The 6646-nt window shown below is 40.0% G+C and overlaps 1 non-coding gene across 1 annotated transcript; it reads left to right on the top strand.

Moving 5' to 3' along the window:
* Positions 1-1680: 1680 nt before the first annotated feature.
* Positions 1681-1753, top strand: TRNAV-AAC (transfer RNA valine (anticodon AAC)). Its single transcript has one exon. It is a non-coding gene; the product is annotated as a tRNA-Val (tRNA).
* Positions 1754-6646: the final 4893 nt, after the last annotated feature.

Below are 6646 nucleotides of genomic sequence, written 5' to 3'. Positions count from 1 at the left end.
TTTCTCTATTTGGGGGGATATAGTTGACTTCAGTACCTATATTGCATAATTATTAGCATAGATATTAGATATATTAGATATATTAGATATATTAGATATATTAGATATAGAATAGCCCACAAAAATTGGTGAGAGGCCAGAATAAGATTTCCCTTTCTTTATGGTTTGTTTATTTTTCCAAAGTATTTCCTAATTAATGTGTCAACAAATTAGGAATTGCCTCCAGCACTATACACAGAAAAAGCACACAGTCACGTGATGAAATCCTACCCTTCAGTACCAGGGTAGATAAGATATGAGCCCTTTTGTTGCAGTATTTGCTTGCATTAGCACAGCAAGCCATGCTGTCTGGGCTGGGATGTGGAGATGGGGTCGATGAGGGCACAACCTCCCACTGCAAATTCTCACAGCTCTGACAAATAACTAACTCATCAGGAAATGCGCTTCCTCATGCAAACTCACTGTCTCTGTGCTGTAGGAAAAATTTTAATCAGGAACGAAGTTACTTGTATTAAGCTAATCCCTGCTTTCAGCTACCCCATTTTCCTCCTCTCTGAATCTCACTTTGCTGATTTTGCTTCATTTCAGCTTCTGAGCCTTGCATCACGGGGACAGGCATTGCTGCAGCACTGCCAGTAGAACTTTCCTCATAAAAATCTTACTTTGGAAGCATCTAATCTCAAGAGAACATGGTTTAATTTATACACCAATTAACAGTGTAAATTAATGCTTTACTGTTCATCCTATCTCCAAAGATTTTAAGTGCCAGCGGAGGTTTTCATTTTGAACACAGATGAAAGACTTCAGAGCAGAGCGGATGAGTCAACCTCAAAAAAAAGAAAAAAAGGCATTTGAAATGTCTTGAGTGAAACTTGCTGTTGTGGGTTAAGATTCTTGCATGAATTGTCCCTGTGCACACAGCTGTCAGACCAGGACAGAGCTAGAGGAGAGGATTTTCTTGCGGAAAGCAAGCTTCAGATTTCAATAGTTCTAAATCAGGAGGAAAAGCCACGTCGTTTTTCCAGCTTGAGGTTTGATTTTGAAGAGTTTAAACCATTCTGCCTGCTTTTTGGACCCAGACCGTGAATATTTGAGGATGCACCTGCATGAGTGCATTAGATCAGGTAAGAAGTGATATTGAAGCAAATCTCCCAGTCATCCCTGCTTGCCGCACTTCGATTCACACCAAAGAATGCTGAAACACAAAATGCGTTCCTTATGCAACCCCACTGAGGATCTTGGTAGCACTGTGCAGAAGGACAGCCAGGCACGGCAGCTTACAAGCACCGATAGGGCAATGCTTTCTCCTTGCTCTGCCGGCCACCAGGTGTCTGGGAGGCCTCTGAATGGCTGACACCCGAGCTGGCGCAGCACTCGCCTGTCGCCAGCACACAACCAAATGGATTAAATCGGTTAAGGTGGCAGCCAGAGGGTTCTGGTGAATGGCTCTGTGCCCACGTGGAGGCAGATGACAAATGATTTTAGAAGGAAAGTATGAAGTAGGAACGAAAGCTTCGTGAGAGTGAGGCAGGAGGAGGCCGTGCATCTTCTGAAGCTCCTGTCTGAAGAGATGTGAAGGAAGCACCGCTCCTGGCCCGCGTGCAGCCACCGAGGCGTCTCGTGGATTGAAGCCCTCAGGGAAACGTGACGGTGGGGCCGACGCACCCCACAGCGCGCGCAGTTTCCGTAGTGTAGTGGTTATCACGTTCGCCTAACACGCGAAAGGTCCCTGGTTCGAAACCAGGCGGAAACATCCTTTTTTTCCCCTCCACCCCAACGCCGCCTGCTTTCAGCCCACAACCTCCTACCTGCGGGCAAGCGCGGACACACCAACTCACTCACACCAGCCCTGCGAAAAACCACCACCAAGTGCCCAAATTACAACCTGCACACCACACCAGCACTGCGCACTTGCAGCCCACAACGCCAACCATTTTCTGGCCTGCATCAGCGGAGGGGTGGCCAGCAGGGAGTGGAAGGTGAGCTTTTTTTAACGAAAGGTCTGGAAAGTGCAAGAGAGAAACAGAATAAAAACTGCAAATACTGCAGGTATTTCTTTGCAATAATTCAACAAGAAAATATACCTAAGCCTTACCCTTTCTTGAGTCATTGTGCTTCCTCCAATTGCTTTTAAACACTGATGAAAGCATACTAATTTTGGCTATGTTACCTTATTTAGTACATTGCCTTTAAGGTACATAAATGGGTGTATCAGTCGCTGAAGGAATCTAATCTTTGAAATAAATCACCCTGTGTTTGTTCATCTTTGGTAATGGGAGATCTAGATACAGTTGTTCTGTAATATCTATGCTAATAATTTAATAAACCTTGTATATTGACAGTTAAAGCGTTTCAAAGCTATTATAATGAATACTTTGCATTAGTATATAGTCTCCTTCCCTGTAATTCAGCAACAAGTTGCTCCTGTTGGTTTATCAGCATATTTTGATCTGCATGAGGCCATTTAGCTTTTCTGCTCTGACAGCTCTATGACAACACACCCCCTCACTTAGCATTTCCCAATCCAGCTTGAGAGAGTCGAGTGGCAGAAGCTGCATTTCTTTCTCTCAAACAAAATTTCTATCAACAACCAGAATTACATGAAAAAAAGTGTGCTTACCAGATTGTCCTTGCAAAGGTTCTGGGTATAATTACTATTACCCTGAAATTATTTTGCAAAACAAAGTTCCATGTATCAATATGAAAAGGACTGAAACACACATTGTGTGATACATGCAAAAGGAAACAACAACAACAAAAAAACCAGTGTTTTATGACCTAATTGTAGAAATTATGTGTATTTCTTGGATGTTGCAGGCAAAAAGATTCTCACTCGTCTCCTAGCAGCCATAGCCAGCACAATTTCTCAGAATCTTCTTGATTTCTATAGAAATATACATAGCTTAAAGCTAAACTTGAAGTCAGAACGGCTGTGCAAACGCAGTATCTAAATTCAGTGTGAGGAAGGAAATTAGATGTTTTCTTTTGCATTTTTCAAGCTTTCTCTGTAATGTTCTATTTCTTTTCTTGCTTTTGTTACATCCTTGTTTCCTTGGTTATCTGTTGATCGTATGAATCACAGTGGTTTTTAAATGTGTTTGTTGTTCGCTTCTTTCCTATATCCACAGCCTGATTTTGTCTCCATGGATTTTTGCAGGCAAGCCATTGCCAAACTCATTCTCAGTCCGTTCAGGGGAAATTTCTTTTGTTGTTTTTTCAAATGTCAATCTTTCAAAAGACTTCTGCATTCTCTGATGGATTTCTCAAGCATTCACTTAACAAGAGAATTTTATCAAAGAAGTGATACCCACACATAAAACTGTATTTTCTTCTTCAAGATAGAACTTTCAATATACTGTATAGACTTTCAGTATTGAAATTATCAAAAACCATTTTTTCCGGTCTGTAGAACAAAGAAATACCAACGTGAGCCACAGGAAAAAAAAATAAAATAAAATAAAAAAGTGTTCAAAGTTGTATGTGCTTTTAAATTATCACAGAATTATAGAACGGTTTCTGTTGGCAGGGATCCATCTTGTCCAACTCCCCCGCCATGAACAGGGACACCTACAGCTCAGTCAGGGTGCTCAGAGACACATCCAGACTGACCTTGGATATCTCCAGCAACAGAGCATCCACCACCTCTCCGGGCAACCTGTGCCACTGCCTCCCTTCCCTTACTGTAAAAAACTCTTATGTTCAATCTAAATCTCTTCTCTTTTAGTTTGAAATGATTTTCCCATGTCCTGTCACAACAGGCTCTGCTAAAGAGTCTGTCCTTTTCTTTCTTATAGCCCCCCTGTAGATACTGAAAGGATCTGAAAGGATGTTGATTTCCAGAGAGAAAAATGAGGTCTATTTCTTTTATAGCCTGCTTGCTTGAAGTGAAAGTGCCCCAGACACTGTCATGAAGTTCTGCAAATAAAAATGACATATATCAGCAAATAACTACGTGTATTTATCATTGGCCACTATTCCACATAATTCATCTTTTCTGCAATGGCAGATTAAAGGTTATTCATTTAATCAATAAATATTTCAAATTATTTTTTCTACTTACACTATCATAGCTTGGAATTCAAAATTATACTCAGTTATAATATCCCACCTTGCCTTCAGCTATTGCCTCTCCATTTGACAAGGTGACATTTCTACCAACTGTATTAAGATTCAGGTTTGAGCTGAGTGCACTCAGGAATATATATGCTGTGTTTTTTCACTTTTTGCCCCTGAAAAGTGTGTACTTTTTTCTCTTCAGATGTATTGTCACAGTTTAGTAGCATTTTTGACACATCAATCTACATTAAAAAAAAAAAAAAAAAAAGTTCTTCACTGGTTTGTTCCATTTGGAGTAAAAATGTGGATATCTAAGTACTGTATTTGATTTAGGAAACCATCCTTATTCTTTGCTATTCACAAGTGCCACAGTAGCCATACTAAGCTGGTCTCCAAACAATCTTGCATTTAAAACCAGTTCTGTATTATTTTATTCAAACATAGGAGATTTTTATATCCTATTAAGGATCCCCAAGGGTTTTAGAAATTAAGAAACATCACGCCTACATTAATATTTCCTGGTTCATGGCACAGCCTGAAGTCTGCATAAGAATCTCATTATAAATGAAATATTTGTAAGTATTTTCTAGTAAGCAGCTAATAAAGTAATTATTTTTGCTTTGCAACACCTAGTGGAGACTGGCCTTCCTTTTTTAGAAATCTTTTCAGCTATGTTCACTGAAGTTAGAGAGAAGATACTGTGATACTGTCCATGTTTATTTGTTCAAGAATTTTAGCTTATTTCAGTCAATTTATTTGTATAACTTGATTGAAATGATTTCTACTCTATCTATATTCAGAAGGATATAGCTAGACTCAGTGTAATTTATCTGGGGATTAACTGTGAGCTTAATGGAAATTCCTCTGAAAGGTGACACCAGAGCACAGAATTCCTGCTTCTGCCAGAGTTTCCCTGTGGATGCTCTCCAGCCCCTCATCTAGTTGCTCTTGTCATAGTTCTGAAAAAAAGTGGTGGGGAGAAGGGTTTCAAACAGACCTCAAGGATATCAAGAGGGTAGATTTAGACTAGATATTAGGAAGAAATTCTTTACTGTGAGGGTGATGAGACACTGGAACAGGTTGCCCAGTGAGGCTGTGGATGCCCCCTCCCTGGAAGCATTCAAGGCCAGGCTGGATGGAGCTTTGAGCAACTTGGTCTTGTGGGAGGTGTCCCTGCCTAGAGCAGGGGATTGGAACTAAGTGATCTTAAAGGTCCCCTCCAACCCAAACTGTTCCATTCCACTCCACTCCACTCCATTCCATTCCATTCCATTCCATTCCATTCCATTCCATTCCATTCCGTTCTATCCTTTTGAGGTTATCTAGGGAGCTCTTCAAGGGACAGGCTACCTATAAATACATAATACACAGGCTAATAACACACAACACAATTTAACAAGTTTCCAACTCTACATAGAAATACAAGACATCATAGGTCCTCTTCTGTTCTCAGACTGCCCATCAGGCAGATAAGATATTTAGAACTGGTTAACATAAAGCCCCACGCCCTTTACAGACAAGTGAGATAGAATCAGAAAAGTGCCCGTTGTCAAGGCTTCAGAGCACAAAAGCAGCTTTACAATCCGGATGTGCCCATCTCATACCTCTCTCCTTTCTGCTCTACTTTTATTTCTCATCATTTCTCCTCTGTCATTCCAGATCATCAGCAGTCTGGCCCTGTTAGCATTCTTCAGTCCAAAAGCAGTTACAAATTGTACCTCATACATAGAAATGGTGATTGAAAATTTGTTTTAAAAATACTTTAACTGGAATGAGAAAAAAAAAATCCCTCTATTTATCCACTGTTAAATTCTCCTTATCTTTAGTATAGGTAAAACAATGTAGCTAGTGGCACCTGGACCCCTTCTAATACTGATTGATCTGTAGAGCTGGTAGCAGAGGATCAGTTTCTTTGCCTCCATTTAGCAAAAGTCATATGGATTTTATGGCATTTTCATAAAATCAGAGTAAGATTGTTTTGAGGTTTATTGACCAACTTTGGAATTGACCTTCCTTTGGGAAGGACCATTGAAAAAATGCTGGAAAATAAAATAGTTGTTAAAGTTGTTGGATTTTTCTTTCATTTTAACTTCTCTTAAAGACTTAAGAAATGGCCCACATTATAATTCCTCTAAATGCAAGAACATTTTTTCTGCAAGATTGAAATAAACCAGGGAACCTCCAGTATCAGACCCAAACCAAGCAATGACTTTTACAGGTTTCAAAGAATAATTGTATTTGTTATACATAAGAATACACAGAACAGTACCTACTTGTGTTTTCTTCCTTTCTGTGTGCAGAATTGGTAAATGCTTGTGGGTTTCCCTTCAGGAAAGAATTGCTTCAGTGTTTCCATATTTTTAATCCAAAGGGTATAATTTATTTTTGCAACATGATTCCCCTAGAAGAAATGGAAAGCTTAATGTCAGTGAGAGCTTTTCCACAGCTCTTCAACTGATTGTTCGTGCATCCAACGGGAAAAGCAGCACCTCCAAGGGGAGCAGGAGATAAGATGAAAGCCCTCCAGTCTGTTTTCATGGCTTTACCAGTAGGTCAGAGTTCAGCCTTCCAGTAGCTGGTTGGACTTAGG

The sequence above is a fragment of the Tympanuchus pallidicinctus genome, unplaced genomic scaffold, assembly GCF_026119805.1.
Source record: "Tympanuchus pallidicinctus isolate F22 unplaced genomic scaffold, pur_lepc_1.0 scaffold6, whole genome shotgun sequence".
Classification (NCBI taxonomy): Eukaryota; Metazoa; Chordata; class Aves; order Galliformes; family Phasianidae; genus Tympanuchus; species Tympanuchus pallidicinctus.
The sequence above is the reverse complement of the archived record's forward strand: the minus strand, read 5'-3'. Positions and strand labels throughout refer to the sequence as shown.